The sequence below is a fragment of the Poecile atricapillus genome, chromosome 26, assembly GCF_030490865.1.
Source record: "Poecile atricapillus isolate bPoeAtr1 chromosome 26, bPoeAtr1.hap1, whole genome shotgun sequence".
NCBI lineage: Eukaryota > Metazoa > Chordata > Aves > Passeriformes > Paridae > Poecile > Poecile atricapillus.
The window spans coordinates 2,893,168-2,916,118 of NC_081274.1; the positions used below are offsets into that span (position 1 = coordinate 2,893,168).

At 48.4% G+C, this 22,951-nt stretch overlaps 3 pseudogenes; 2 read left to right on the top strand and 1 right to left on the bottom strand.

Moving 5' to 3' along the window:
* Window positions 1-9,303, top strand: part of LOC131588408 (zinc finger protein 729-like) — a 39,953-nt pseudogene extending 30,650 nt beyond the window's left edge.
* LOC131588521 (zinc finger protein 850-like) overlaps window positions 1-22,951 on the bottom strand; it is a 497,145-nt pseudogene that overhangs the window by 62,211 nt on the left and 411,983 nt on the right.
* The window catches only part of LOC131588505 (zinc finger protein 208-like), a 911,601-nt pseudogene that overhangs the window by 30,945 nt on the left and 857,705 nt on the right, over window positions 1-22,951 (top strand).

Sequence of the window (22,951 nt, forward strand, 5' to 3'; positions counted from 1 at the left end):
TTTTAATGTTGGGTTTTTTTGCATGTTGTTACTCTGTCCTTTTCTGTCCCTGGAGAGATGAACAAGGTTTGTAGGTCTCATCTCTGTATTGAAAGGGTTAATATCTTGCCCAGTGTTATAGATACATTTTATATTGTTGGCTTTTCGCAAATATTAAAATGAATGTTATGTGTATAAGAATGAGAAATTTTGTTGTATTAATATAGTTTTCTTTTTTTCTGTTATTGATGAAATTTAGAAATAGTAGTATAATACATATATGTTAGGTTATGGCATAGTATTAAAATAAAAACTGCTTTTGTTTGTATAACCCAAAGACTGAGGAAAAATAGCTAGAGAACTCCTGCATTTGTAAACTATCTTATCCAGATGAAGACAGCAGTGACCAGAACTCTGGGGGGAGGAATTTATTGCATTCCTGGTATCAGAGAATGTAAATCTCAATGGCGCCAAGAAGATTGATCTATTGGGAAGGGGGCAAGAGAAAACTAAACAGAAGAACACCAAAGATCCTAAGAAGAATGTATGAATATGTATGAGAAATTATGGATATGTAGTAGGGTTCTGTTTTTAAGGGACAATCCTTTGTTAGTAAGGTGTGCTCTCTTAGCTGAATGCAGAGACACCCGGCCGTATCTGTATACTTTATTTTTTTCTCCTAATTGTTTTTTTATTAAACTTTTAAATTCTATAAAAATTATGTGAACCTCGTTTTTCACAATTGGGGGCTCTTTGTCCAGGATAAACACCTCGCCTCTGAAGAGCACCGAGGGATCCTGAGTGGGAAAAAGCGCGCACCCTGCTGAGTTCAGCGGACCCCGCTCCGTTTCCCCTGGTGTGAGTCAGCAGTGGCTGCAGGTAAATACCCCGAGGACAAGAAGGAGAAGAAATAAAGCAAAGGAAAGGGAAAAGGCTCCCTAAACCGCGGTATTTGCTCCATAATTCTTGTGCACGAAGACCCAAAGAAGAAAACGGATTGTAAGTAATCTGTGGGGGAGCGGAAAGCGGGGGGTTGCAAAATATCCCCGGGGTCACTGGGACTGGGTCTCAGGGGAGGGGTGAGCCCCTCGGGAAAGGGAGCCGAGGGTTTTCCTGGCACAATCCACTGGGAAAACGGGATAAAAGCGGGGATCCCCAACACAGTGCTGGATTGAGGGGTACAGCCAAGAGCATCTGGGGTTAACAGTGCTGGATTGAGGGGTACAGCCAAGAGCATCCGGGGTTAACAGTGCTGGATTGAGGGGTACAGCAAAGAAACCTAAAACATCCAAGGCCTTATAATACCCATGGGAAGATATCAGTAACTTGAAAATAAAACATATTTTATTGTTGTTTAGCTTTGAGTAAAAATGAGTGAGAGTAAGTAAAACAGACGTGAGTGAATGTGAGTAAATAAATGTGTAATTGTTATTTTAAATAGTTGATTTTGGTTTGTTCAGAAGGAAGTGGACTGTATTAGGTTGTTTGTGTTGTGGTGAGGGGTTAAGGACTGGTGTGAGGCTATCAGAGAGCTCTTTCTAAAGCCAGATGTGCAAGTAGAATGCAGAGTGGTGCTGGGGTTAGTCGCAATTAAAGGGGAATGGGGGGGGGCACCCTGTAGTTATAGCTTTTGTTTTGTTAAGCCCCAAGACAATTTTTTTGTGAGATTGTGAGTAAGCATTTGTGATAGTGAGCTGTTTTGGTTTTTTTTCTGGTTTAAAGTGTAAGATTTCAGGAAGAGCAGAGAAGAGACAAAGAAATAAAAAGAGCGGGTGGAAATGGAGGAAGGAAAATGTTGTTGAATCTATGTTTAATTTTATTTTTTTGGGGAGGGGGAAAAGTTTATTGTGTTGTATGGTATTGTATAATATTGTATTGTTAAGAAAAAGGGTTTTCAGTGCCTGGGAAGAGGTGGGGAAGAAGGTAGTGTTTGGGTTGGTAGAAATAAATTGATTAAAAAAAAAAAAAAAAAAAAAAAAGGGGGCAGAAAACCAGTAAGTCGGGTTTGGGGAAAAACAAAGGTAAAAAGAAATTGCTAGAAGAAATACCCCAAGATAGCCCTTTGGGAGTTATGTTAGCTAATTGGGATATTACCCCAAGTACAAGAGAAAAGGATAGAGTAAAGATGATTAATTTTTGCATGATTGAATGGGCAAACAAGGAAGTAAGATCTGACCACGTTTGTTGGCCTAGATATGGTTCTTTTGAAACTTGGATTTGTCAGGCTTTAAACGTGTTTGTAAATTCAAAAGAACCGTTTAATGCAGAGGAGAAAGAATATGCAGCATGCTGGATGGGGGACACAAACTCTGAGAGAGTAAAAATTCTAGAAATATCAGAAATCTCAAAGATAAAACAAGAAGAAAAAAAGAAAGAGAAAAGCTGGGACCCTTTAGAAGTGTTCCCCCCTCCTCTCCTGCTTGGCCCCCGCCTGCTGCAGATGTCCCGCTGGGGGTCCCGCCTGCCCCGGCTGCAGCCGCGTGGCTCGCACTGGGCACCCCGCCGGCCCTGCCGGGGGTTCCATCTGCCCCAGCCCCGGCTGCTGTGCCCGCACTGGGCACCCCCGCTGTCCCATCCTCAGTCACTTTTCCCGCAGCTGCCCCGGCCATCCCGGCCCCGGTGGCTGTGTCCGTGCCGGCTGCGCTGGGCACCGCTGCTCCTGCCCCAGCAGACACCTGCAGACTGTCCACGCCCCGCTTTGGTTTCTGCCGAGAGACTCCGCTCTCTCGGTGCTTCCGGTACCAGTTCCTGCCTACGGCCCCCCTTGGAGGACTCAGCGGCGGGACGGATCCCTGCCTTCACCATCCCATCAACCTCTGCCATGGACGCAGCGCTCCTAAAGAATTTCTCCCGTAACGGAGAGGTACCATACCAAAATACAAGAAGCTTAGTTCAAAAGAAGGTTTCCCCTGACTCCTCCCCAAAACAATACAGAAAGGCTACTAGTTTATTCCCATTACGAGAAGTCCCAATGGGAGGGGGAAATATGGGATTTGTAAATGCCCCTTTGACTTCCTCAGAAGTCAGAGATTTTAAAAAAAGAGCTAAAAGGATTTGAAGTCAAAACTAACCTAGCCTTTCTTGTTTAACTAATTTGAACTCACAGAAAGAGATTAGCTCCTATGTTTACTGTTAAACTTTGTTTGATGTGATGTTTTCACTTTCCCTGTGTTGCTAAGAAATCCCTTTCAGGTACTACTGATAACTAAGGCAGCGAAGCTGCAATCTGGACCAAAGAGTAAAGTTGGATTCACACCAATAAGATCGGACTATAACACCGAAACCGAGTGATACCAAATGGACTCTTGAACAGAGACCGGCGGTAGTGAACTGAAACAATCCAAATGATCCAAGGGATGAGCTAAGAATTATGCCTAACTGGGAAGTAAGAGCAAGCCTGTATCAGTAATTTCAAGTCCTGCCTGGACAAGTTCTGGGACACCTTCGATATCCACCTTGGGGGGGGGGGGAAATTCCCACCCCAAACAGGAGGACTGGGGCTGTTTTGGTCGGGAAATCCTCATCTATTTTTGCTTTTGCCTGTGATGTGTATAAAGGAGGGGAGAAAATCACAACTTCCATCAGTGCCACATCATATACCTTGTCTAAATCATCCCAGTATGAGACATGCTAGCTGGATTAAATATAAGTACTTAAATTAGAGAAAAATAAGTATTGTAGTTCACAAAGTTAAGCCTCTCATTGCAGAAAGTGCTGTGTACCAAATCTATTAAGAATAACTTAAATGATAACTTTCGCTTTACAGATGGGAGATTACTAGTGCCTGTTGAGTGGGAAATACCTAAGAAACGGTGAGAAACTACTGTTAAAAGGTGTCAAAAAGGATTTACTGAGAAATTAAAAAAGAGGAAGTGCCAAAAGCTATTTGCCTGGAAACTGACAAAAAGGAGTTGATAAGGAAATAGAGGGCAAGACCGGGTTGGCCGCTGTAGTCGCCACCAAGAAGATACAATACACCTGCTATGGGTAGCAACCCCATAGGCATGGGAGGTGGGAATACAAGCCAAACCAGACCTCTGTTACTCCTTTTTTTGCACTCATTTTTTGTCTTTTCTCTTTGGGAATACCAGCAAACACGAGCCATAAATGCTACCGAAAGCTGTATATGCAAAGACATCGAGGTTCCTTTTTTGTCACTCATACCCGTATCAACAGTCACTGTTATAACCCATCCAAACTAGGTAACTGTATGCATAATGGGAAAAAATATTGGGTTACAGAAAATTTGGGAGCAAGTGGTAATAGGTTAGGAAGTGAATGTCCAAAAGGGGAGAGATGGATTTGTTTTACATATGTTATTGAGAGCAAAACCCAAGATTTAGAAAAAGAACAACTGATAAGCAAAAAGGCAAAACCAGCACAGCAATCTAATCCTGTGTCAGTTTCACTTCAAGATTTGTATACAAAACTAGAACAACAATTAGAAAAAGAAATAGATATCTCAAGACTGGGAAAAAAACAGTTTGTGGAGTTGGGAGAGAGAATCAGTAAGGAACTTAACATCACTAACTGTTGGGTATGTGGAGGGGCTTTGACATCAGAAGAATGGCCACAGAAAGGCAGCAGCTTAGGTCCAATTGAACTCCTAAAATGGAACCAGACAATTACAAAGAGAGAAAACCGTCCTGAAGGGTGGATTTTAAGCTCAACAGTGATAGGAGAAGAATGTCTCTGGCGCACAGGGAGGAATTTCCTTAATGAAGTAGGAAACACTCCCTGTAAGAGATATAAAGTTAGTAATGGAACTTCCACATGGTGGATCCCAGATGAACCAACTTGGTACTGGGCTCCCAGAAAAACAAAGGAAGGGGATTGCAAATATAATAATGAAACTAAACTGTTTCAATGTAAGAATAAAGGCAAGAATCCTTACTTTAGTATACCTGAAATCTCCAAACTCTGGGACAACTTAAATCAACAGAAAATTGATTTTTGGAAAGCACCAGATGGCTTATTTTGGATATGTGGAAAAAGAGCATACCCAAAACTCCCCCCACGATGGAAAGGGAGTTGTACTTTGGGAATTATACAGCCAGGATTTTTTCTTCTGCCAGGACCAAATGGAGACAAACTAGGAGTGCCAGTATATGAGGACCTAAAAAGAAGCAAAAGGGAGGAGACTGGAGGATTTCAAAAATGGGGAGATGAGAAATGGCCCCCTGAGCACATACTGGAAACCTATGGGCCAGCCACCTGGGCACAAGATGGGAGTTGGGGATACCGAACCCCAATTTATACTAAATCGCATCATAAGACTCCAGGCAGTTGTAGAAGTAATAACAAATAAAACTGCTCGGGTAATAGAATTAATATCCACTCAGCAACGTCAAGCCAGAGCTGCAATATATCAGAATAGGTTGGCTTTAGACTATTTGTTAGCTGAAGAAGGAGGTGTTTGTGGGAAATTTAATACATCAGATTGTTGTTTAAAAATAGATGACAATGGGGATGCCATTCTAGATATAGTCAATGATATCAGAAAAACAGCACATGTACCAGTTCAAAAATGGGACCCAATACTAAAAAGCAGTTGGTGGGATAATCTATTGGAAATAGAATGGTGGAAAAAGTCAGGCTTCTTCCTTTTGTGTGCTACAACTGGCTTGATATTTCTTCCTTGTTTAATCCCCTGCTTTATTCAGCTAATCACCAGAGTAGTTCAGAGTATGCAAGTGATAACAATGCCTATAGATCCAAAATTGACTACATCTAGAGCGGCACAAAAAATTATGGTGTTAAAGACACAGAACAACATAGAAGATCCTCTTGAAGAAGCAAGATTAATTTGGAAAAAAAACGAGCGAATAATGAAGGCTAGAGGACAAGAAATATTGGTCAAGCCAAATGATTCATGAAAAGAAAAAAGGGGGATATTGTTATAAATGCGTATCATATTATTGGCTTTTCACAAGTATTATAATGAATATTATATGTATAAGATTAAAAAATTTCGCTGTAATAATATAGTCTTCTTTATTTCTGTCATTAATGAAACTTAGAAATAGTGGTATAATACATGTATGTTAAGCTATGACATAGCATTAAAACAAAAACTACTTTTGTTTGTGTTACCCAAAGACTGAAAAAGATAGCTGGAGATCTTTTTTTCTTTTATAAACTATCTTATCCAGATGAAGACAGCAGTGACCAGAACTCTGGGGGGGAGGAATTTATTGCATTTCTGGTATCAGGAAATGTAAATCTCGATGGTGCCAAGAAGATTGATCTATTGAGAAGGGGGCAAGAGAAAACTAAACAGAAGAACACCAAAGATCCTAAAAAGAATGTCTGAATATGTATGAGAATTTATGGATATGTAGTAGGATTCTGCTTTTAAGGGACAATCCTTTGTTAGTAAGGTGTGCTCTCTTGGCTGAATGCAGAGACACCCGGCCGTATCTGTATACTTTACTTTATTTTTTCCTCCTAAGTGTTTTTTTATTAAACTTTTAAATTCTATAAAAATTATGTGAACCTCGTTTTTCACAGGATGTTATACAAAAAGGACATGCAGCAGGCGGATCGGGAAGGCTGAACATTCCAAGCACCTCCGCCAGTGTTGGGCAAAGGGACAGGGACATGCGGCCGGGAAAATCAGGACAAAAACGAGGCCGCGTCCTCCAACAACTGGAGAGAGCGCACGGCAAATGGCCCATGGCCTCTCCCTTTGGGCAGCAATAAAGTCACTCGCACACCACTCCTCTGGCTCCTTGGGCCACACAAACCTCTGGCGCCGGGAATTTTCCCGCCCAGCCCCGGGCACAGCGCAGCCACCTCCGGCCTCCCGACACGAAGCGGGACGAGCCAGCGCTGCTCCGCCACCGCCTCCTGCCGAGGCCCCAGCGGCAAGGAGACCGCGGGCAGCCGCTCCCGCAGCGCCCTCAGCCCAGGGCCAACACGGGCCGGCCACGGCACAAGCCACCCGCCACAGCCCCCTGCCGCCCCCTCCCGGGCCCGCAGCGAGCCCCGAGCCCCCGCAGAACCGAGCGCGGCTCCCACCTGCGATGGCCGGGGCCGCCTCCGAGCTCCGCCGCCGCCTCACCGGGCTCCGGCCGCTGCTGCCGCCGCTGCCGGGCCCGCACAGACGCTCCGGCAATGGCGGCTCTCCTGCCCCACGGCCGCCCTGGGGGCGCCAGCGGGGCCGGGCTTGTCCCCGCTCTGCCCAATCAGCGCGCGCCAGAGCCACGAGTGACGGCAGAAGCAGCCAATCGCAGCCAGCGGCGGGCTCTGCACACGGCACGGACTCGTTTGCCTTGGGTTGAGCTCCGCCATTTCTCGGCAGCCTGGGCTGAGGAGCGGCCCCGGCGCTGGGCCCGGCCCGGGCAGGAGGCCAAGGAAGCGCCGCTGCGCTGAAGCGCCGGGAGCTCGGGGTGCCCGGGAGCTGAGGGCGCTGCGAGCTGGGGGTGAGTCCGGGATGGAGCAGGGCTATGCCGGAGCGAGGCCAAAACTCTGTGACTCTGCTTCCTGCCCTGGGCGGGGAGCAGAACACACAAGGAAAGGCTCGGGGGTCTGGATGAGGGTGGGGACAGTTCAGTCCTTGTTCACGGGCACAGCACACCTGACTTGGGGAAATTAATTGAATTTATTATCAAACATGTCAGAACAAGAAAATGAGAAGCAAAGTAATTCCTCCGGAAATCCATCTTCCCCCCAGCTCTCCCTCCTTCCCGGGCTTAACTTTCTGCCCCTCTCCGTCCCCCTCCCCGCCCAGAGGCACAGGGATGGGGGTCACAGTCAGGTCATGTCAGTGCCTCCCCCTGAGGGACAGGAATCCTTGTCCTGCTGCAGCCTGGGGTCCCTGCCAGGGGCCAGAGTCCCTCAGGACCAGGCTGCTCCAGCGGGGATCGCCAGGGGGATCCCCGAGTCCGGCCAGGAGCCACTTCCATGGCTCTGCAGGGGCTTCCCCCGGGCTCGGGGCCTCTCTCAGGCACCCCCTGCTCCGGCCCGGCCTCATTGCCCCCCTCACCCCCCCATGCAGCGAGTGCCCGGGCAGGGAGATCCACGATTTTCACGGGGCTGAATCTTGGTGTTTCTGAGCTTTATTGGGCTGAATGTTGGTACTTTGGTTTCTTGTGAGGGCTGAACATTTCTATTTTGGAGGGGAATTTGACTGAATCTTGTTTGATTAGTTTTTGATCTGTTTTGATGTTTGGAGGGTGTTTGGGCTTAATCTTGGTGTTCTGGAGATTCTTCCAGATACAAGATGCCCAGTGATTTTCTGAGATGAACTTTGGCAAGGAGGAACCCCCAGCCCAAGGCACTCTCCTGTTGTTTTTTTCTCCCCAGCCAGGATTTTACGTTCCCAAACCGTGTCCAGATGGAGGAGGAGGAGGAAAAGCCACGGAGATGCCGCACAAGGAGGGGCTGCAAACCCAATTCACAGAGCTGCGAGGAGAAAAGACCCTCCCTGTGCCAGGAACACAGCTAGAGATCCAGCCAGAGCTCAGAGCTGGGGGAGAAGCCCCACAAGTGCTTGGAATGTGGGAAGGGCTTCAGAAAGAGCTCCCACCTGATCCTACACCAGAGGATCCACACTGGGGAAAAGCCCTATGAGTGTGGGGAATGTGGGAAGAGCTTCAGCCAGAGCTCCAACCTGAGGAATCACCAGATGATCCACACAGGGGAACGGCCCTATGAGTGTGGGAAATGTGGGAAGAGCTTCAGAGGTATCTCTGACCTGATGAGACACCAGGTGATCCACACAGGGGAATGGCCCTACACCTGCTTGGAATGTGGGAAGAGCTTTGGATGGAGCGCTGCCCTGAGAAAACACCAGCGCATCCACACTGGGGAGAGGCCCTACGAGTGTCCCCAGTGTGGGAAGAGGTTTCAGACCAGCTCCCATGTCCTCCAACATGAGCGGATTCACACAGAGGAGAGGCCCTTCCGCTGCCCCGACTGCGGGAAGGGCTTCAAGCACAACTCCACCCTTGTCAGACACCGGCGCATCCACACTGGGGAGAGGCCCTACGAGTGTCCCCAGTGTGGGAAGAGCTTCTCACAGAGTTCTCACTTGACCCAACACCAACGGAGGCACCAGTAAGGGAAGCCCTGCGAGTGCCCCGAGTGCGGGAAGAGCTTCGTGCGCTGCTCCAGCTCCATCCCCCATGGGAGGATCGGCGTTGGATGATCCCCAGTGACCCCCGTTGGGCAGAGCCCTGGTGATCCGTGGTCCTGGTGATCCGTGTTGGGAAGACACCTGGCTGGGAGGCTCCACATCTTCCTGGCTCCCTGTGGGCACCTGGGTGAAAGCAGGGGAATGAAAATCCAACAGGATACAGAATGACAATGGGAATTGTTGACTTTCAGTCCTTCAGAACATTTTGCGTCAGGAGCTGTGTGGGCAGAGAAAAGGGGGTGACACCAGGCTTGGGGGGCCCAAGGGGAGCACACACGCTCTGTGGGGGGAGGACACGACTCCCGGGACCCCCCCTCACCTTCCTGCACAGGCAGAAGCTGAGCCCCAGCACCAGGAAGACGAAGCCCAACACGGAGACTCCAATCCCTGTCAGCATCTTGCTGTGGGCAGCGTTTGACAGCATCCCTGGGGGGTCTGCAAAGGTCAGGACCCCCAAAACCTTTCACAGACACCTCAAGCTCCACCCAGGACCCTCTGAAACTTTCTTTGGACTCACTAATTTTGAAAAATGATGAATTAGAGAAAAAGTAGAGATCTTAGCTAGAGACAGGTTTTGCTGGAACTAGAGTTAATGATTAAGTGAGAAGCAGGATTTGAGATAATGAATCTTGGACTGAGGTAAAAAATTGCTTGTCATTGTATGTTTGTTCAGCTGTGCATATAATGAGAAAAGAGAAACTGATAAACGGGTTCAGGAAGATCACAGACCTTACATCTGGAAACCCATTTAAAAGTCACAAGGGAGGAAATTTGAATTGTACCAAATGTCATTTGTAATGTCAACCATTGTAAAGGTAGAAAGGTGAGAGTGAGGAAGAGCGGTTTTCCTTCATCTCTTGATGACGACTCCTCACCAAAACGACCCCCTCCTCAAATTATGCAGCCAACCATGCAGGCATAATGACATTTTAAAATCATTAACATGAATTTTAATCCGAAGTGGAGCATGGGAGGTGTTAGCATTATGAATATGTATTAGTATTAATATGTATTAGTATTTTGGATATTTAAGACTTTTGTAAATAAATAGACACTGGAATCTTCTGTCAACTTGCAGTGAGTATTAAAGGGATGACTCCCACACTCACCCAGTGCTGTGATTAAACATCCACTTTGTAACTTTAAACTGTTGGAGAGGTTTTTTGTCCATTAACAGATCGATGTTGATACTGGATCAATATCGCTATTTTGGTAAATCACTGCCAGTCTCTTCCCAGCCTCCCCAGGACCCACCAGAGCCCCTCCTGTTCCTCTCAGGATCCCACAGCCCCCTCTGGGCCCCCCCAGTGCCTCCCCCGCTGCCCCCGGCGCTGTGGGGGCCGGGCCGTGGCCCAGTGCCGGCTCAGGGGGTGCTCCAGGCTGACGTGCTCCACCTGGCAGCTGGAGCTGAGCCCGCATTGCCGGGGGCGGTTTCCAGCAGCACCAGGAGCTGCTGGCTCCAGTCCCCGCTGGGGAGCACGGCAGTGGCCAGCACGTGGCCCGAGAGCTGCTGCTGGCCCTGGGAGCAGCTCAGCTGGATGTGGGCAGGGGAGAAATCCATCAGGGAGCAGAGCAGGCGGCCGGGGCCGGGCTGGGAGCTCCAGGGCACCAGCGAGATGGACACGATGGGGGTGACAGTAAAAGGTTCTAAAATCTTAGAAAATTTGGAGACTTAGCAAGAAAGTTAAGTTTGCCAAGCCCTGGGAAAAGTAGGCCCTGGGAAATGTTAGACCTTGTGCTCACTAAAGATCAGGTCAAACTGCACCTGTGTAATCAGTATATGATAAATGATACAGTTGTTAGATATGATTAGATATAATTATTGTTTAAAGAACATGAGGAACAATGTTAGGAAGCTGGGGGAGATCACGAGAAATCCATGCTTGGATAAAAACAATGCGTACAATAGAACAATATAAGTTTAATAATTAATATGTAAGTTATATAAGGATGGAGTGTAAAAACATGTTCAACTCAAAACCAAGTCGGGTCAGATTTGGGTATGTGTACCCCTGACACCCAGAGCTCTTCAATAAAGCACCTGCATATAATCATTCTGTGATTATGTGTGTTCCTGAGCTCTAATATTTTGGCACCCCAGGTGGGACCCTGTGAGTGCTGCTGAGCTCGCTCACGACCCGATCACGCTCCAGCCGGCACCGAGGGATTCTCGGGGAGCCCATCCGGCTGCGACCGTCTCCGCTGCTCACAACGTCCCCGGGAGAGAAAGGTAAGGTGCTTTACTTTGGTTTGGGTGCCTGCCAGTTAGACACAGCGAAAGCTGCGCGTGGTTGGGCTAAAGGAATTCCTGTTGGTATTGCCCAGGCGCCGTCTGTCAGACGACTGCGAAAGCGTCGCAGGTTCGGCATTTGGTGTATTGTAGTTGTGACATGGAGCAGGGTTCTGGGCTGCAATGCTCCCATACTGGGTACTTCTCCTTTGGGGTGCTTATTAGCACATTGGAAACAAGGTAACTTTGGGGAACAATTACATAAGACTAAGTTAATTTTGGTGAGATCTCCCACAGAAAAAGACCCCAGCGACACCGTCTCATCTGTTGGTAGCTATAACCCCCTCTTCTCTCTCTCTTTACTTTGTTTTCTTTATCTCTCTCTCTCTCTCTCTCCCCTCTATCACATAACCCTTGTTGTTTTTACTAAAATAAAGGTACATTATTGCTGTTGTGATTTAAACTGAAATCCCTTTGTGTCCTTTTTGCACTCTGAGATCAAACAAACCTCTCACGAGTCCCACTCGCATTATTGAATCCTGACATTTAAACTGGAGTCACGGACAGGATTTCTGACAGACAGAAGGGGCTGCAGGTTTGTTGTGCAGTCTGTATTAGGGGAAGGACGTCTCGCTCCAGCCGCACCCAGCCCGACACTCCCAAAAGAGTGAGCGGTGTCTAGAAAGCAAGGGGGGCGACTCGAATTTCCCACAAACTGCACACACCGAGGTGAAAAGCACCCCACACTCACTTGAGGGCTCTGTCTGCAGAATTTCACAAAAGATCCCTTAGTGCAAAAGGGCGGGACTGTTTTTGTTCTTGTGTGTATGAATTTTGACTGCTTGGTGTAGCAGAAAGACAACCAGAATTTTAAACTGAAGGAGTGCTTCCCAAGCAGATTTGGTCTTTTCACCCATACAGGGAAGCAAAAAGCTCTGTGTGTGTGTATAATTTAAGTTTATACCTCTCTGTAGTGGTTTTTCCCTTTGTAAAATGACTGAAAACAGCAGTGCAAAAGTTAAAGCTACATTTTATGCATGTTATGCTCTGTTAGCAAAACACAATGCCAGACCTTCTCCAGGAGGGAAAAGTTGGTGCTTAATAATTGGTTTAATTTGGAAAATGTGATTGACAGAGTATGTTCTTTACAACATGAAACAAAATTTAAACTGGACAAAAATAAAACTGTACTCTGCTCAGTTTTGGGAGCTTGTCTTACAGCAGCTATAGAAACTCACTGTAAGTAAAGAAGTGAGGAAAAAACATCAACAGACTCCCTCCAAAACCTAGTTAAAACTTTGCAAAAACAATTGGATGAAGAAAGAAGTAAGATCAATCTATTGCGAGCAGCCCTCCATAATAAAATTCAAAGAATGTTGACTTGCTAAAAGAAACAAGAGAGGGAAACCCCTCTCATTAATCAAATTTACCCTCAAAAAGAGCTAACTTGGATAAAATTGTGGGGAACACTGCTGTCCTAGTTTGAAACCTCTAATTAAAACAGAATATAATTATATCAATGGTGAAAATCTTGATCCGCACATAACCACTAAAAATAGAAAAAAGGAAAAAAAAAAAAAAGAAAAAAAAAAAGAAAAAAAGGGAGTACGGGCGTCTCCCTCACGAGTCAGAGACAGAATACGTATTCCCAGTGTCTCTCACTGGAGGTGATCAAATTTGGTTGAGAGAACGGGAATCCAGTGGGCACTGGGGACATGAAGTCTTCTTAACAGCAGGAGACAGACGTAACCCATGGTCCCTAACTCAGCACACAGCTTATTGGGCAGAGGGGCTTCACCCCTTGGAAAGGGGGGACCCTATAGCTATAGTGAGTACCCCAAACCAACTCCTGAAAACATTCACAAAGCTGCCTGCTTGCAAATGATACACAAAAGAAAATTAATTGCTGGCTATGAATCACCAATGTTGTTACCTGTGAAAACTGAAATTATGACCCCTTTCATTCAAGGCCTTCCAGAATCACTTAAACCTACAGCAATTTTCCTCCAAAAACATAGCAGCTATAAACTCTGTGGATACACTAGACAGATTTCTTGGGAACCTGACTGCTCAACCTGGTTCCACTGATCCTGGGTTTACTCCCTTCACCACCCCCTCTCAGCCCACAGGTTCACAATTGTGTTCTCCTGCTAGGAACCATAAAATTTGGACACGGAGAAAAGTTGCAAAAGAGCTAATTAATTACAGTAGCAATTATGGACCTGTAAAAATCCCAGAAGAAAAATCAGAGAAAGCAAAGGGTGTTAGATACATTGGTTCTCTTAAGGAAAACCCAGAAAAGAGAAAACAAATCTCTAACCACCAGTATTGGTGGTCACTAGAGATAAAGAAAGGGGTCCCCAGAAACATAATGGATGGCTTATCACTTAAAAGTTGAGTAAAGCAGTTTCTAATTGGCACTGTCCCACTGTTCATTGTATCAAATGCCCCATTGTATAACCCAGCACAGCTCCACAGGCTCTGGGCTGGGAGCCAAAGCAGTCTCCTTCTCAGCTTCTGGGAGTGGAGCCCAAACAGCTTTAGAATCAGGGAAACTGGTAACTCTGCCTCTCATGGGTGAGCAGAGAGGCAGAGGTTGGTTGTATTTAAAATGCTCACTAGAAATAACAAAACTGGAGACGTACTGATTATAACAATAGTGGGTCCTAAACGTGCACCTATTACTTCTGTAGTTAACACTCGAGCCCAAATTTCTGTGTTGACCAATACAGACTAGTACAGGATTTGAGAGCAATAAATGGAATAACTAAAGATATTTAGCCAGTGGTAGCTAATCCTTGCGCATTGTTAACATCCATAAAAGAGAAATAGAAATGGTTTACTGGAATTGATTTAAAAGATGCCTTTTTCTGCATACCCCTTGACAAAGAAAGTAGGAAACTGCTTTTGAGTAGGAAAATCCAGAAAATGGAAGGAAAACCCAGCTCACCTGAACACGACTCTCACAAGGATACAAGAACAGTCCAACCCTATTTGGAAGCCAGCTGGTGAAGGAGCTGGAGATTTGAACTGAGAATGGGCAAGTTCTGAGGGAGCAATACCTGCTGTTACAGTATGTTGATGATATACTGACAGCTACAGAAGAGAAAACAACCTGCAGAAAGGTAACAATTGAAATTTTAAGTCAGCTGGGAATGGGAGGATATAAGGTATCTAAAGAAAAGGCACAAATTGCCTGGCAAACTGTGATTTACCTGGGGTGTGAAATCTCACAAGGACAGTGTAAGCTGGGTACTAATCGTATTCAAGCCATTTGTGCTATTCCAGAACCCCAGAACCTACATGAGCTACAAGTTTTCCTTGAGATGACAGAGTGGTACCACCTGTGGATCATGGACTATGGACTAATTGCAGAGCCCCTGTATGAAGCCCAGAAGACACAACCGCTTACCTGGGGCAGACCACAGAAGGAGGCCTTCCTCAGACTGAAGGAGGCATTGACAACAGCTCCAGTGTTAGGATTGCCTGATCTATCCAAAGATTTTCAGCTGTTTGTGCATGAAAGATCACACCCAGCACTGGGAGTGCTGACCCAACATTTGGGAAGCTGGAAAAGGCTGGTAGGCTGCTTTTCCAAACAACTTGACAACGTGAGTGCCGGATGGCCTTCATGCCTGCGGGCAGTTCCAGCCACTGTGATGCTGATCCAAGAAGCCAGGAAACTCACGATGGGGAGACACACAGATGTCTATGTGCCACACATGGTGACCACTGTTTTAGAACAAAAGGGGGCCATTGGCTATCTCCAAGCAGGATGATGAAATTCCAGGTAATCCTAACCGAACAGGATGATGTCACATTAAAGACAGCTAACCTCTTGAATCCAGCTTTGTTCCTAGGTACCACAACTGAAGAAGGCTCATTAGAGCACGACTGTGTAGAGGTAATAGAGTACACCTATTCAGCAAGAGAAGACCTGAGAGACATCCCACTGGAGCAACCAGAGTGAGAGCTATTCACAGATGGAAGCAGCTTCGTGGAGAACGGGACCAGATACGCTGGATATGCGGTAACAACAGTCAGTACAATAGTGGAGGCAAAAGCATTATCACCAAATACATCTGCCCAGAGGGCAGAACTGGTTGCCTTAACCAGAACACTAGAATTAAGTGAAGGGAAAAGGGTAAACATATGGACTGACTCAAAGTATGCTTTTGGAGTAGTGCATGTACACGGGGCACTGGGGAAAGAAGGAAGACTACTGTCTTCTCAAGGTATATACATTAAACATCAAGATGCAATTTTGCAATTGATAAAAGCAATACAAAAACCTGAAGAATTAGCAATTATACACTCTAAAGCACACCAATCAAGAAACTCCAAAATTTTGTGAGGAAAATCGAAAAGCAGACTGGACAGCCCGACAAGCTGCTCGAGAAGTGCAAACAACAATGGCATTGACACCTTTAAAAGTTAATGGATGTCAATTCAATTTGCCTCCAAAGCCGAAATATTCAATAGGAGATGAGAAATTGGGACATTTGCTAAATGCACAAAAGAATTCAGAAGAGTGGTATGTAACTGCACAAAGACAAATAGTGTTAACCCCACTGATAATGAGAGAAGTTCTACAAATTAAACAAAACAAATGTCATTGGGGTGCAGAGGCATTGGTGAAATTGCTAAAACAAAAATTAATCTCGGTACGGATGCTAACAATGGCAAAATTAACTCAGTGGCTAGACACAGGCATAGCTAGGGAAGATTAGGATAGGAATAGAATCAAGATAACACTTGGCAAGAACCCTCTAGTGAAGTGAAATTTAGGTGGGCCCTGGAGTCTTTGCTTGGTCCTACAGCAAACTATCAGAATAAAGAAATGTTGTACAAACTTACAGGTCAGGTAGATAAATTAGCAAGAGTGACCTGAGAAAGATTTAAAGAACTAAAGGTACAATTACAATTTACTACTCCTGAAAGAGCATGGAGTGTGTGAGTTTTTTTAAAGGGATGGATTGATCATTGCTGCATCCACACCCCAAATGTGACTGCAGATGTAGAATATGACATCAATCAGTCGCAACAAATAGAGCATGGAGCACAGGAAGAGCAAAAGGATTTGTCTACAAGTTGGTCAGGCAAAATCTTCAAAGGGTTAGGGTGGAATGTGAGTTCATGGATTAAATCTATCATTGAGAATGTGATCATCTTACTAATTGTATTCTTAGCAATTTGGTTAGCTGACAGCATCTTCAAGGGAGAAATACAGAAGAAAACGTCTTGGAACCAGAAAATAATAAAGGCACTGACACAAGATCTACCCCCACCATCTTCTGGTTCTCCAATTTGTGACAACATCCAGGACAATGCTTACATCAATCAAGGATTCGAAGAACATCAAGTATAAACTCAGAAACAAAGTACTGTATCAAGTGAAAACATTTGCACTTATGGTGAAGTGAAAATGCTTTCAAAGGGGGGAATGATAGTAAAAGGTTTTGAAATCATAGAAAATTTGGGGACATAGAAAGAAAGTTAGGTTTGGAAAGCCCAGGGAAAAGTAGGCCCTGGGAAATGTTAGGCCTTGTACTTGCTAAAGATCAGGTGAAACTGCACCTGTGTAATCAGTAGATGATAAATGATACAATTGTTAGATGTGATTAGATATAATTATTGTTTAAAGAACATGAGGAACAATGTTAGGGGGCTGGGGAGAATCACGAAAAATCCATGCCTGGGTAAAAACAATGCATGCAATAGAACAATGGAAGTTTAATATGTAATAGATATTATATGATAGAGTATAAAACATGTTCAGCTCAAAACCAAGATGGGTCAGATTTGTGTGTGTGTACCCCTGACACCCAGAGCTCTTCAATAAAGCACCTTCATATAATCATTCCATGACTATGTGTGTTCCAGAACACTAACAGCTCTGTTCCTCTCTTCCAGCCCTTGAAGACATGGCACATAACATCAGCCCCGCCATCAGAAGCCTGGCAATTCAAAAACTTTGTATCCTCTAGGCAGTAGAGAGAACTCAATATTCCATCTTTGGAAACCTGCAAGATCAGCTCGACATGGCACAGAGGACACGGTCTCATCTCTCAGGCCTTGACTGGATGCGCTGCTGGAGCTCTGCTGAGAGCTGATCTGGGAGGCTCTGTCTGCTGGGGCCACCTGAGCCAGCCAGGATTTTATTTTTCTTCAAAATTGTTCTTTCCTTATTTTTGTTTTTGTTTAGTATGTAAATATAGGATATGTTATAAATACACAGATTCCCAGGAGCTTTCTTTTGCTGCCCAAGGTCCACAGGATATCGGGGAAGAGAGGGAAAAGGGTCCTTGTGCTCAGCAACCTGCCGGGGTGTGCAGTGGTGAAGGGAAAATGGCCAGAAGCCCCTTGGCCTTTGGTGGTTTTGCTGAAGCCACAACCCCTGTCCCAGCCAGGAAGTGCCATCTGTGTCCTCGTGCCCGTGTGGTGCTGGCTGGGCTGCTGAGGGCTCCCAGGTGCCTCTTGATCCAGCTCCTCTGGAGCTCCTGTGGGGCTGCGGTGCTGCTGCCGGGCCACGCTGGGGGAGACCCTGAGGGAACAGGGTGCTGGGAGGCCATGAAGGGATGAGGGGCTGTGGAGGCCCTGACGGGACAAGGCAGTGGGAAGGCACAAGGGGGATGTGTGAGGGAGTGGATGGCAGGAGGCTCCGAGTGGATAGGAGGCCCCTGAGGGGCCGGGGTGGTGGGAAGACCTGAGGAACTGGGTGTCAGAGGCCATAAGCAGCCCCTGGGCAGCTGCCTGGTTCCTGACACCCGGCTGATCTGGCACTTCCCCAAAAAGTCTCCCAGGCCTGCAGCAGAAGCCCTCGAGGCTGGGACACCACCCCTCCAGGAGGGTGGGGACAGCCTGAGGTGTGCTCAGGCTGGGCTGGCTGGGGACATGGAGGGCAGGGTGGTGCTGCCAGGCCATGGCCACTGGGTGCCTGCGATGAGGGGCAGTGGGCAGAGGCAGGGCTGGCAGCCAGGCCGGGCCCTCACGGCTGCCCAGGCCACGCTGCTGTGACCGAGGCCCCCCTGACACAGAGCTCGGGGCCCACAGAGCTGCTGCCACCATGGGGAGGGTGGCGATGTCTCCTCCAGCAGGGCTGCCCAGTCACTGCTGCCCAAGCGGCTCTGGAGCCCACAGGAACAACAGCAGAGTGTGCACAGGAACAGCAGCAGAGTGTGCACAGGAACAGCAGCAGAGTGTGCACAGGAACAGCAGCAGAGTGTGCACAGGAACAGCAGCAGAGTGGGCACAGGAACAGCAGCAGAGTGTGCACAGGAACAGCAGCAGAGTGTGCACAGGAACAGCAGCAGAGTGGGCACAGGAACAGCAGCAGAGTGGGCACAGGAACAGCAGCAGAGTGTGCACAGGAACAGCAGCAGAGTGGGCACAGGAACAGCAGCAGAGTGGGAACAGGAACAGCAGCAGAGTGTGCACAGGAACAGCAGCAGAGTGTGCACAGGAACAGCAGCAGAGTGGGCACAGGAACAGCAGCAGAGTGGGCACAGGAACAGCAGCAGAGTGTGCACAGGAGCAGCAGCAGAGTGTGCACAGGAACAGCAGCAGAGTGTGCACAGGAACAGCAGCAGAGTGGGCACAGGAACAGCAGCAGAGTGTGCACAGGAACAGCAGCAGCCCGAACGTTGGCACCTGTGCACTGAGGCGTCCGCAGCAGCCGGGTGCCAAACAGGGGGAGGCTGTGGGCACAGCTGCCTTTGGTTTGGCAAAAGGCTTCAGCAGAATTGGCCACAATGGCTTTCTCTTGACTTGCCAGCCTCACAGCAACGCTTGGCAGCTTCAGCTGCAGCCTGTGCCCGTGACTGACTTGGATGGCCGTGCTTGAGGGCGGGCTCGCCTTCCACACTCAGGTGTCCCAAGACAGCGGCCTTGGCACCATCGTGACACAGAGAGAGAGAGACTCAGGACATGAGAACACAGGAACAGCCTGTTTGGCTCATTCTTGAGTTTGCTGCTCCTGCCTAAAATAATCATCAGGAGTATATGCTGATATAAAAGTATAGCTGAACACCAAGGACTTTTTCTGTACTGTCTAGAACTAAAACCTTCTGTGACTGTTCAGAGACTATAAAATGCAAGGTGAGAATGACAGCTCTGGTTTGTAAAAGTCCTAAAAATTTTGACATGTGATTTTTCTAGTCAAGGATTTTAATTCCAATGTGGAAACTACAAAACTATTAAAATTTGTTTTCATTGGCAACCGCTTTGAAATGGCATCAGCACACCTACAGGTGTACTGAGGACAGTACTTGGCAATTCATGGCTTCAGATGTGGGAGATAAATATTTTGCCCGGTTTCACCTTGAAGTTTTCCCAGGGCTTTGATTGACTGGTCATTGCAGGTAACTTTAATAAATGCAAAAGGATGTGAAAGCACAATTTCTGGAGAATGTGCACTGGGGACACAGAGAAAACCTTGAAAACAGTCAGCAGGCTCTGGAAAACTTAAAAAAAAATTAAAATTACTAATGTAAAAATTACTAATGTAAAAATAGATGTAGCTCTGTGACTGTTCAAGCAGGACTCTGTCTGTGGATGAAATGTTTGCCTTGCATCAGCTGTACCACAGACAGACACACAGCAACTGGAGCCTTGAACATCAGAGACTGGGCTAATGTTTGTCCCAGAAAAAGACAGAGAAGATCCCACTGATACAGGACAGTGCCTCTGTACAATCTAGCCATCCTGGGAAACTCAGCAGCTGATGGTGTTTTTGTGCTACTGCAAGCCCCTTCCATGAAAAACATCATTCCAGGAAGGAGCAACATCATCTGACAGATAGCAGCAATAGCTCCACGAGCTCCTGCCAAGACCCCAAAGGAAGGAGCCCAGCCCCCAATTCACGGGGCTTTGGCTTTGGCCCTCTGGCACAGAAGCCCCCCAGGAGCACAGGTCTCTGGGGCAGGAGAAGGACACCAGGGCTCGGCTGGGATGGCAGGTCTGCCTCGGTGGGGACTCTGCCACACCTGCTGATTTCAGTGCTGCCAGGCCCCTGTACAGATTCTGTGCGAGGCCCCGTGCCCTTCCTGCTGCAGCTGCCTCGGCAGCCCTGGGGGCTCCTTCTGCTGCCCTGAGCCTGCAGAGCAGGGCAGCGTTTGGTTGCTGTTCCTAAAGATCCTGTCAGGCTGTCTTAGACACTTTGGGCAAGGGATTCCTTCCATCCTGGGCCACTTTGGGGGGGATGGGGGCGGAACCAGGAAGGTGGCAGGGCGTGCAAGGGCCGTTAGTGACACGGCACAGCCTGGTAACCGTGGAATGGAACGGTGGAATGGACAAGAGCTGGCGGTGACAAGAGCACACCAGAGTGCCTGGTGCATGCGACGGGACAGGACACGCCAGAGTGGTGCTGTGAGGAGCCCCCACACAGCCCACTCGTTAGTGCCTGACCCGGAGCTTTTCTGAGGCGTAACTCCTACAGCTCACGTTGTGAGCAGACTGTGGGTCTTGGTGAGCCGGAGCTTTCCGTTGACATCTCTTTAGAAGGTGCTCCCAAGGCCCGATTTTGTCATGGCGGGCAGATTCTTCAGGATATTCAGAGTGTTCCGACGGAACGGAAACACCGACCCTGGAGCTGCCCCAGCAGAACACCCTGAAGAGCCAGAGCAGTTCCAGCAAGGGCAGGATGGTGAGTGGCAGAGCTGGGCCGCAGGGCTGAAGCTGCAGCCAGCTGGGCCCTGCACCATCCCATCCCATCCCATCCCATCCCATCCCATCCCATCCCATCCCATCCCATCCCATCCCATCCCATCCCATCCCATCCCATCCCATCCCATGTGGACATTCTCAAGGGCAGGACGGAATATGGGCTGGGTCTGACCCCTGGCAGTGGCCGTGCTCCATCCCCTGAGCCACCCCAGGGCTGTCCCTGCCTGGGGAGTGCAGGGCTGGGCTGCGTTCTCCGGCCTCTCCCGCAGCCCCTCAGCTCTGGCTGCTCTTTGACAGATGCAGCCATGGACAGGACACAAGAGCAGGAGCCTGCCCGTGGCCGCTTCCGCAAAATGCTGAAGGTACCTGCAGCCATCCCCACCTGGGCTGGGCCTGCTGTCACTGCTCAGCCCAGCTCTGCACATGGAGCACTCCTTGGAACATGCCTCTCTTCCCTGTCCTTTGTTCATTCTGCACAGAGGTTCCGCCGGTTCCTGCCAATTCGGCATAGAAAGATCAGCCCCAAGGGAACTGAGGGCACAGCTGAGCCTGACTCGGGGCTGACTGAGCTCCAGGCAGAGCCTGATGTCAGCCCAGATTCAGCTGCGCCCTCACAAGACTCTGATGCTGCGGTGAGTGATGCCAGGGCAAACTCTGATGTGGCACTGACTGAGGACACGGCCATTCCAAACACCAGAGAGACTCAGGGCATCACAAATACTGACACTACGCCCCCTCCCATGGTGAGTCACGCACCTAATACGGATGTTTTTGAAAGGGGGGTGTTCCTTCTGACCAGCAGGTAGCCAGCCAGGGGCCAGAACTGGAGGTCTGGCACGATCGTGTGCCCCTTCAAGCCACATCCACAGGGCCCCCTCAGCTTTTGAGGCCAGCACAGTGTGGCAGGAAGGGAAGCACTTCTTGGGAGAAGCTGGGGAAGCTGCTGCCTTGGACAGCGCTCCAAGTCTTCCCCATTCCTACTCTAGGTGCCAGCTATTGTACGGAGCATTCACCAGTGTCTTATGTGCTCCGTTACGGTGGATGCCAGGCTGGCCACTAACATCGTGAGGCTGGCTGAAGAACACCCGGACGATGTGGTGCTGACCCTCCTGCGCTGTGCCCCATCGTGTGACAGGTATGGGGCCCACGTGCCTTGAGAGCTCAGGGCTCACCGGCCTTTAGGGCCCATTGCCCTGCACAGCCTGTCCAATGGGCTCTGCCCAACAGGCAGAGAGCTCCAGGAGCCTCGGGCCCCTCTGTTTCCTGAGGCTGCTGCCAATGCTCCCTCCCTGCCCCTCAGGGCACTGGGGCTTTGTCACCTGGGACCCCACAGCTACAGAGGGCATGGCTCTGTGACTCAGACACCCCTGACACAGAGCTCTGATCTCACAGAGCTGCTGCAGTGATGTGGCAAACCATAGCCTCATCAGGACCAGCAATGGAGAAGGTGCTGCCAACTCTGCTCCATGTGATGGAGAACTGGCCACTTTGCAGCATCTGCACCTCTGATGAGGACAACAAGGACGTTTTTGCTCTGGCTGTGAGTTTGTGGAACTGGCCTTGACTGTCCCCTAGGTCGCTTCTCCAGCAGCTCTTCATCCTCTCCTTGCCTCAGGCTGGGCTGAAACCTGGGCTAGGGGCAGGCCCAGGGGGCACCAGGCCCGCTGTTCCCCCTGCATCTCCCCTTGGGCTCTGCCCCATGGACGCCTTGGCACTGAGCGCTGTCTTGGTGTGCTTCTTTTGCAGGCAACTCTGGTGCTCTGGGTGATTCTGCAAGTGCCTCAGCGCCATGAGGCGATGATGCATTATTCCAGCTCTCTCTTTACGGCTCTGCTGTTGCAAGTTTTCACCACCACACAGCTGATGCCAGCAGAAGTTGATAACTTCTGGAGAGCATGCCAGCAGGAACACCACCTTCCCAAAAAACCCAACAGGTGCCA